General features: G+C 37.8%; 1 pseudogene; it reads right to left on the bottom strand.

The window, feature by feature from the left end:
* Positions 1 to 341: 341 nt before the first annotated feature.
* On the bottom strand, positions 342 to 1,292 carry LOC100683968 (annotated as a pseudogene).
* Between the last annotated feature and the right edge of the window lie 9,322 nt (positions 1,293 to 10,614).

Below are 10,614 nucleotides of genomic sequence, written 5' to 3'. Positions count from 1 at the left end.
GAGAAGGACAAGATGTGCTCACTGCAAGTATCCTCCTGATATACAGGAAGAAATGCAGCATGATCGCCTAGAACGTATACAGTAATAAGCTTCCATTCTTATTTAAGTGAAAACAAACCCAATGACAAATTCTTTAAACATAATAGGAAGCCAAGTCAGAAAATGGGAACTAGCCGGTGGAAATAGAATCACATTTGGTTTTCTGTGTTAATTTCTAGAAACAGAGGCTCCCCTTTCTGGAAAAGGACTCTTTTCTGAGATCGACTTTATTTTTGTTTTTTCCATTTGAAAGCAGTCATTGATTAACTGACCAGATTACAAAAATAATCATGGTAGATACCTTAGTTCATCCTTTTCATAAGCCTATTGATCTGGTCTTCCCTGTCGCCAGCATCTCCACCTTCTACAAAATGAGTGGTCTTTTTCTTCATTCCACCACGTGGAGAAGATCATTTGAAGGGCCATAAAAAGTTATTCGCTTCTTTGAAACGTTTTCCAATGGTATAGATCTCATGACTCAGATCCTCCATGCAGATGTGCCGTATTTACCAAGAGATCGGGGGATGTGTGGGAAATATCAGAAAGGGAGACAGAACGTAAAGACTGCTAACTCTGGGAAACGAACTAGGGGTGTTGGAAGGGGAGGAGGGCGGGGGGGTGGGAGTGAATGGGTGATGGGCACTGGGGGTTATTCTGTATGTTAGTAAATTGAACACCAATAAAAAAAAAAAAAAAAAAAAAGAGAGAGAGAGATCGGGGGATGAATGTGTGACCGGTCAGGGCAATTCTCTTCTTGTTGATCTTGCCATAACCACGCTTGTAGATCAATTCATTCGCTGACTTCAGGTTTGGGACCCCCCCCCCCCCCCATGCTATATATGGTTCCACAATCCTTAGCATGTTACCTGGAGCCTGTTGAGCTTAACAAAGGTGCCATTGAAGATCTGGCGAAGGCAAAGAAGCTGCAACACCTTTCAAACCTTTGGGCTCACACCACTGATACCTCTGATCCTGATGACAAATGCCAATTTGGGTTCTGCAGGCACATAGAAGTTGCCACCTTTTCTCGCCATCCTCGCCGTTCGAATCTCAGTCCTGTACATCTGCCTGTATTCCTTGTGGGAAGGCTGAGCTTTTTCATAGATAAGCTTCCTCCTTGCCTTTCGAAGCATCTTTTGTGCAAACTTTTTTCTCAGATGTTTGATCTTCAATTCTGCGAAATTCCTTTGCCTTTTCTTAAGGGTTTCTGGCATAGCAGGAACCTTCTTTTTCTTCTCTTCTGCACCCTCCATGGTTCCAGCCGGAAAAGAGGACCTGAGATTGACTTTAAATGCATTCAATACTGTCAATGAGCAAAGGAGCAGATAAATACCTCGTTTACAATGAATGTTTTAGCTCAACGTAGTAAGAGAAAAAGCCAATGAAATGGAAAAGTTTTGGAGTTAACAATCGTGGAAGAGCTGTCTTGAGACACGCTAGAAGCTGAAAGCACTCTGAGCCGTCTCAGTCTTGTGAGCCCATAAATTTCCTTTGATGCTTAAACTTGTTAGAGATAAATTTCTATTACCTGTACCCCCAAAAAATGCATATTAACACGTACCACATTTTTTTTACTGTTTGTTCACTTTAAAAATTGTATTTTTCTTTTTCCCTGCATTCCAGGAGAACTTTTCAAGTGTGTATTACACTTAACTTAAATAATCTATTAATGGTGAGTTATTTGTTTTTCTGATACTAATACATGACTCAACTGTGGTATGCATTTTTATTTTTCTTCGAGGCTTCTCAGTATCATATGCATCTCCATATATCTTTCTTTCTCCTCTTAATCTTTCTCTCATTAATCTTTTGTCTTTGATTTGGTCCATATCTTCTTGAATTTTATTGAAAGACGAAGCAAACACTAGGTAAAATTCACTTATTTCTCTGTGATAATAAATATTTCTCAAACAACTCCAAGCATGCATGTATAATGAATGCTATGAAAGCTGTATTTTGAACTTTTGTCTCTTTTCACAGCCTCAGATTGATTTTTCCCTATTTACACACCTTGAGCAAGGACAATTCTATCTTCTGGAATCACCTTCTCGATGTGCATCTCATTTATGGCAATGCCTTATCACAGATCATAAGCTGGAAGACCAGCAGACAATAATCTACATGAACACTCAGTGATACAGCAGTCTAAGGTGACAAGACAAAATCCTTGGGGAGCCCCCAAGAAGCAGAATTACCTGTGTGCAGTTTCTTCTCCTTGTTTTGGTGAAATTACGGAGTGAAAGAGCAGCTTTCTCCATTAAATCTTATCTTTGATTTGACCTCACACCACAGTCCCCAGGTAGCTGTTCCTGGGCTTAACCTGGAGCCTCTATGGGTTTGGAAAGCCCCGAGGCCCCTCTGGCTTTCTGCCAGATAGATCACCACAGGGACCCTGGCCCTCCCAGTGCCTCCCCTGCTCTGCGTGTGTCCCAAGAGGCACATGGCTCCTGAGGCTCCTCAGCCGGCCATCACACGTATCCTTTGATCCTTCCAATTAGGGTGTGTCATAGGCAGAATTCTGGTCCATTCAGATGGACCTCAAGATCTCCATATCCTAGAAATGGGTTTCTTCAGCCAAACACTGATGTAAATGCTGCTGCAAAGGCAATTTATAGATGTTAAAATCCCAAATCAGTTGACCTTAAGACAGGAAGCCTGGGTGGCTCAGTGGTTGAGTGTCTGCCTTTGGCTCAGGTCATGATCCCAGGGTCATGGGATCGAGTCCCGTATCGGGCTCCCTGCAGGAGCCTGCTTCTCCCTCTGCCTATGTCTCTGCCTCTCCTGTGTCTTTCATGAATAAATAAATAAAATATTAAAAAAAAGAAAAGGTAGGAAGGCTATCCAGATATGCATAGTCTAACAACAGGAATCCTTTATTTTCTTTAATTTTACTTATTTCTTTATTTAATTTTATTTTTTTTCTTTACTTAATTTTAATTCCAGTATAGTTAACATACAGTGTTGTATTAGTTTCAGGTGTACTATCTGGTGATTCAGCAATTCCTTAGATTACTCAGTGCTCAAGATATGTGTACTCTTAATCTCCTTCACCTCTTTCATCCATCCCCCACCACTTCCCCTCTGGTAACCATCTATTTGTTCCCTCTAATTAAGAGTCTGTTTTTTGGTTTGTCTCTTTTTTTCTTTGTTCACTTGTTTTGCTCCTTAAATTCCACATATGAGTGAAATCATATGATATCTGTCTTTCTCTGAGTGACTTATTTCACTTAGCATTATACTCCCTAGCTCCATCCAAGTTGTTGCAAAAGGCAAGATTTCATTCCTTTTTATGGCTGAATAATATTCCACTGTATATATTATATACAGTGGGATATATACACTGTTTATATTATGTACAGTGGCCATACAGTGAATATATATATATATATATATATACAGTGGAATATATATAATATATAATATATACAGTGGAATATATATATATATATATATATATATATACACACACACACACACCACATCTTCTTTATTCATTCATCTATTGATGGACATTGGGCTGCTTCCATAATTTGGCTATTATAAATAATGTGTATCTTTTCAAATTAGTATTTCTGTATTCTTTGGGTAAATATTCAGTAGTTCAATTACTAGATCATAGGGTAGTTCTATATCCAGTTTTTTGAGGACCCTCCATACAGTTTTACACAGTGGCTGCACCAGTTTGCATTCCCACCAACAGTGCCCAAGGGTTCCTTTTTCTCCACATCCTCATTAACACCTGTTGTTTCTTGTGTTGTTGATTTTAGCCATTCTAACACGAGTGAGGTGAAAGTTCATGTAGTTTTGATTTGCATTCCCCTGATGAATAGGGATGTTGAACATCTCTTCATTTGTCTGTTAGCCCTCTGGATGCCTTCTTTGGAGAAATTTCTGTTCATGTCTTTTGCCCATTTTTTAGCTGGATTATTTGTTTGGGGGTATTGGTTTGTATCAGCTCTTTATACATTTTGGATACTGTCCTTTATCAGATATGTCATTTACAAATATATTCTCCTATTCAGTAGGTTGCCTTTTAGTTTTGTTGGCTGTTTCCTTTGCTGTGCAGAAACTTTTTATTTTGAGGTAATCCCAGTAGTTTATTTTTGCTTTTATTTCTCTTGCCTCAGGAGATATATCTAGAAAAATGTAGTTGCAGCCAATGTTAGAGATATTACTGTCTGTACATGCTCTGTTCTAGGATTTTTATGGTTTCAGGTCTCACATTTATCTCTTTAATCCAATTAGAGTTTATTTGTGTGTATGGTGAAAGAAAGTGGCCCAGTTTCATTTTTTTGCATGTAGCTGTCCACTTTTCCCAACACCATATGTTGCAGAGACTTTTTCCCGTTGTATATGCATTCCTCCTTTTTCGAAGATTAATTGACTATTAATTGTGGGTTTATTTCTGGGTTTTCTATTTTATTCCATTAATCTATGTGCCTATTTTTATACCAGTACCATACTGTTTTAATTAGTACCATTTTGTAATATAGCTTGAAATCTGGAATTGTGATTCTTCCAGCTTTGTTTTTCTTTATCAAGATTGCTTTGGCTATTTGGGATCTTTTGTGGTTCCTGGCAAATTTCAGGACAGTTTGTTCTAGATCTGCAAAAAATGCTGGTGGTGTTTTGACAGGGATTGCATTATATAGTATAGATATTTTAACAGTATTTGTTCTTCTAATCCATGAGTATGGAATGTCTTTCCATTTCTTTGTGTCATCTTGAATTTCTTTCATCAGTGTTTTATAGTTATCAGAGTACAGGTCTTCCATCTCCTTGGTTAAGTTTATTCTTAGGTTTTGTATTATTTTTGGTACAACTATAAATGGGATTATTTTCTTAATTTCACTTTCTGCTACCTAATTATTAGTAAATAGAAATGCAACAGATTTCTGTATATTGGTTGTGTATCTTGCTATTTTACTAAATTCATTTATCAATTCTAGTAGTTTTTTGGTAGTATCTTTAGTGTTTTCTATATAGAGTATCATGTAATCTGCAAATAGTGAAAGATTTACTTCTTATCAATTTGGATGCCTTTTATTCCTTTTTGTTGTCTGATTGCTGTGGCTAGGACTTCCAGTACTATGCTGAACAAAAGTGATGAGAAAAGACATCTTTTGTTGTTCCTGACCCTAGGAGAAAAGTTCTCAGTTTTTCACCATTGATTATGATGCTAGTTGTATGTATTTCATATATGGCCTTTATTATGTTGACATATGTTCCCTTTAAACCTACTTTGTTGGGATGCCTGGGTGGCTCTGCGGTTGAGCATCTGCCTTTGGCTCAGGGTGTGATCCTGGAGTCCAGGGATCAACTCCCACATCAGGCTCCCTGCATGGAGCCTGCTTCTCCCTCTGCCTGTGTCTCTGCCTCTCTCTCTCTCTCTCTCTCTCTGTCTCTCATAAATAAATAAATAAATAAATAAATAAATAAATAAATAAAATCTTTAAAATAAATAAATACATAGACCTACTTTATTGAGGGTTTTTTTTTATCATGAATGGATGCTGTACTTTGTCAAATGCTTTTTTTCCATCTGTTGAAATGATCATTTGATTTTTATCTTGTCTCTTGCTGATGGGATATATCTTACTGATTGATTTGCAAATATTGAATCAATTGTGAATATGGGCCCATTTATTCTTTGCATCCCAGGAATACATCCCACCTGATCATGATGAATGATATTTTTAAATGTATTATTGGATTCACTTTGCTAATATTTTGTTGAAGATATTTGCATCTGTGTTCATCAGAGATATTGGCCTGAGGTTCTCTTTTTTTGTAGTGGCTTCACCTAGTTTGGTATCAGGGTAATACTGGCTTCATAGAGTGAATTTCCTTCCTCTTCTATTTTTTAGAAGAGTTTGGAAAAAAAATAAGTATTAACTCTTTAAATGTTTGGTAGAATTCACCTGTGAATCTGTCTGGTCCTGTACTTTGATTTGTTGGGAGTTTTTTGTTTACTGGTTCAATTTATTGCTGGTAATTGGTCTCCAAATTTTCTATTTCTTTCTGACTCAGTTTTGGGAAGTTATGTTTCTAGACATTTATTTACTTCTTCTAAGCTGTCCAATTTGTTGGCATGTAATTTTTCATAATATTCTCTTAAAATCCTTTGTATTTCTCTAGTATGAGTTATTTCTACTCTTCATTTTTTATTTTGTCTATTTGAGTGTCCTCTCTCTTTCTCTCTCTCTCTTTTGATGAGTCTGGCTAAAGGTTTATCAATTTTGTTGATCTTGGCAAAGAAGGAGCTCCTGGTTTCACTGATCTGTTCTATTGTTTTTTGGGTTTTTTTTTTTCAGTTTCTATTTTGTTTATTTCTGCTCTAATCTTTATTATTTCCACTGACTTTGGGTTTTGTTTGTTGTTCTTTTCTTACTCCTTTAGGTGAAAGATGAGGTTGTTTATTTGAAATTTTCTTGCTTCTTGAGGTAGGCCTGTATTGCTATAAACTCTCATAGAACAGCTTTTGCTGCATCCCAAAGATTTTGGATCATTGTATTTTCATTTTCTTTTGTTTCTATGTATTTTAAATTTTTTCTTTGATTCCTTGGTGGTCCATTTATCACTTAGCAGCATATTGTTTAACCTCCATATATTTGTGTTCTTTCCAGATACTTCCTTGTGGTTGGTTCCTAGATTCATAGTATTGTGGATTGAAAAAGTGTATGATTTTGATCTTTTTGAATTTGTTGAGACTTGTTTTGTGACATAATATGTGATCTATTCTGGAGAATGTATTTGCACTTGAGAAGAATGCGTGTTCTGCTGTTTTAGGATGGAATGTATCATTCAAAGACTTCAAAGACACTGTTTTCTTGGTTGATTTTCTGTTTGGATGGTCTATCCATTGATGGAAGTAGGGTGTTAAAATCCCTACTATTATTATATTACTATCTATTATTTCCTTTGTGTTTTTATTAACTGCTTTTAGCTCCTATGAGGTGTGCAAATATATTTACAATTGCTTTATCTTCTTATTGGAGTGTTCTTTTTATGATTATAAAGTTTTTCTCTCTCTCTATTGCTATAGTCTGTTTTAAAGTCTGTTTTGTACAGTATAAATATTGATACTCTGGCTTTCTTTTCATTTCTGTTTGCATGATAAAAGCTTTTCTATTCCTTCACTTTAGATCTGCAGGTGTCTCTAGGTCTGAAATGAGTCTCTTGTAGGCAGCATAAAGATGAGTCTTACTTTTTTTAATTCATTCCTCCCAAAAGGGTGCTGTCTTTTGACTGGAGTATTTAGTCCATTTACATTCAAAGTAATTATTGATAAGTATGTACTTATTGCCACTTTGTTATTTGTTTTATGATTGTTTTTGTAGGTTGTCTCTATTCCTTTTCTCTTTTTCTTTTCTCTAATAGTTTGCTGGCTTTCTGTAGTGATAGACTTGGATTCCCTTCATTTTATTCTTTGCATACATATAACTGGTTTTTGATTTGTGGTTACCATTAGGTTTGTATATAACATCTTCTGCATATAGCAGTTTATATTAAGTTGATGGTCACCTAAGTTTGAACGCATCTTTTACTTCTGTCTCCACCACATTTTAGGTATATGGTGTCATACTTTACATTCTTTTATTTTGTGAATCCCTTGACTTATTTTTACAACTATATTTATTTTTACTGCCTTGTGTTTTCTACTTTTACTACTCCTATTTATGATCTTTCTTTTCTACTCAAAGAGTCCCCTTTAACAGTTGTTATAAGGCTGGCTCAGTGGTGATAATACCTTTAGCTTTTGTTTGTCTGGGAAACTATTTATCCTTTATTCTGAATGATAACCTTTCTGGATAGAGTATTCTTAACTAGAGTGATTTTTTTCTTTCAGCTCTTTGAGTGTTTATGGTACTTCTTTCTAGTCTACAAAATTTCTACTGAAACACCAGCTCTTAGCCTTAAGAGGTTTCCTTTGTATGTAACTGTTTTCTTTTTCTCTTGCTGCTTTTAAGATTTTCTCTTTATCACTACTTTTTGCCATTTTAATTACTATTTGTCTTGGTGTGAATCTCCTTGGGTTGATTTTGCTGGGGATTCTCTGCGGCTCCTACATCTGGATTTCTGCTTCCTTTCCTAGATTCAGGAAGTCTTCAGCTATTATTTTTCCAAATAAGTTTTCTGCCCCCTTTTTTTCTCTCTTCTTCTTCTGGGATCCCTATAATATGAATATTATTATTGGTATTGGTAGTGTCACTGAGTTTCCCTAAGTCTATTTTTATTTTTAATTTTTTTTCTCTCTCTTGTTCAGCTTGATTGCTTCCCATTACTCTGTCCTCCAAGTTACTGATCCATTCTTCTGCTCCCTCTAGTGTACTATTTATTCCATCTAGTGTATTTTTAATTTCAGTCATTGAGTTCTTCATCTTTGATTGGTTCTTTTTTATGTTTTTTATCTCCTTATTCAGGGTCTTACTACAGTCCTCCTCCCTTTTACCAAGTGAAATGAGTAACTTTATAATCACTGCTTTAAATTCCCTTGTATCTATTTCATTTAGGTCTCTTACTATGATTTTGTCCTATTCTTTCATTTGGGACATATTCTTCTGTCTCTTTATTTTGTCTAACTCTTGGTGTCTGTTAGGAAAGTCAGCTATGTCTCCCACTATTGAAAGTAGTGGCCTTATGAAGAAGAGGTCCTGGAGTGCCTGCAGTGCACTCTCCCCCGTTCACCAGAATCTGGCACTTTAGGGAGGTCTCCTATTGTGTGTACTCTGCTATTGTGCCTGAGCCACTTTTGCCTTCAGCCCAGTCATCTACAATGGCTGTCTTTGCCTGTTGTGGGCAGGGTTTGGTGCCACTTTGCTGTTAGTGGGTCAGTTTGGAGCCACTTTGGACTTGAGTTTTCCAGGTGTTTGCCAGAGATGCAGTAGCACTAAACTGCAGGATGCTTTCTCTGTGATGTACCCTGAGAAGCTTTCATTGGTGAATGGGGCCTGTAGTCAGACCAGATGCCTGTCCCCAGCCCACTGCTGGGGCCACAGTCAGAATAGTATATGTAGTTATTTTCCCCTCTCCCTGGGGCAGGAGTCACTTTGGAGTGGTGCTTGACCCTCTCAGGGACCTGACACACTGCTAGGTTTCTGGCACTACTTTAAGTGGGCTCCAGCCAAGGGTGAACTGGAGGGGGCAGGTCCACTAGAGAACACAGGGGTAAGGCGTACAATCTTAGCAAGGTTTTCTTGGATCTGTTGTGGGAGGGGACTTGAACTTCAGACATGGCTGTAGAGGGCATGTCTGCAGGAAAACACAGGGGGCAGGCCGAGCTGTTATCAAGTTAAGTGGCAAGTGTAGCTTTGTTCTTGGTGAACAGCTCCTTTGTTCTTGGTGAAGTCTCCCGAAGATCCTTGCCCTTCTAATGAGGGTTCTGTGATTAATAAAATAATTCTGCCTCCTATATTCCTTAGGAGTTTTTCAAATGGCTGCTTCATGCTGTCTCCTCAAGGCTGTTTGTTCCCTTATCTCTCTAAGGGCAAGGACTCAGTGTTCTATCACCCTCCGGACTCTCCCAGAGCCAGGCTCACTGATTCTCAGTGTTCTAAGTGTTAAGCCCAACTGATTGTAGGAACTCAAGAAATTGGGCTCCTCTGGTTTTCAAAGCCAAATGTTCTGGGAATTTGTCTTTCTTTCTTCTTTCTTTCTTTCTTTCTTTCTTTCTTTCTTTCTTTCTTTCTTTCATTTTTTTCTTTCTTTCTTTCTTTCGACTTTATTTATTTATTTGAAAGAAAGAGAAAGGAGGGGCAGAGGGGGAGGAAAAATCTGAAGTAGAATCTGTACTGAGTCCTGAGCCTGAAGTGGGCTTGATCCCATGACTGTGAGATCATGACCTGAGGCAAAACCAAGAGTCAGATGCTTAAACCACTGAGCCACCCAGGAACCTGGATTTGTCTTTCTACTGCAGGCTCCCCATACCTGGGATGCCAGTGTGAGGTCTGTTTTTTTTCCTTTCTCTCTGCTATCAGTGTCCTTCCCTCCCAAAAACAGTCCTGTGAGTTCATTTAGCTCCCAAATGCATATCCACCCCTTGATATGGCCTCTTCTCTACATTTAGCTGTAGAGAGTCTGTTCCGCCAGTCTTTGGGTCACTTTCTAGGTTATTTATACTGATGTGGGTGTTGTCTAGCTGTATCTGTGGGATGAGGTAAGCTTTGGATCCTCCTACTCTACCATCTTCCCCAGAAGTCCTCAACATGAACTCTTTAAAATAGAGGGTTTTCAAGCATAAGAAGGATTTTATGTGTCCTTTCCAGCTTGAAGATGGAAGGCACACATGAGAAGAATGTGAGTAGCCTGAGAAACAGAGAACAGATCCCATATGCAACTAGCAAGGAGATGGAGACCTCAGATTTGCAACTAACAAGGAAATGGGGACTTCAGACCTACAGTCAGGAGGAATTGGATTTTGGCAACTTGAATAAGCTTAAAAGTGAATTCTTTTCCATAATCTTCAGCTAAGAGTCCAGCCTGGCCAACACCTTGATTTTAGCAGTGTGAGACCCTGAGCAGAGAACCCAGCAGAGGCCATTCTGACCCACAGAACTATGAGCTAATAAGTAGAAA

This window comes from Canis lupus, chromosome 25 (genome assembly GCF_011100685.1).
Source record: "Canis lupus familiaris isolate Mischka breed German Shepherd chromosome 25, alternate assembly UU_Cfam_GSD_1.0, whole genome shotgun sequence".
NCBI classification, from domain to species: domain Eukaryota; kingdom Metazoa; phylum Chordata; class Mammalia; order Carnivora; family Canidae; genus Canis; species Canis lupus.
Note: the sequence above shows the minus strand (reverse complement) of the source record. Positions and strands in the feature narration are given on the sequence as shown.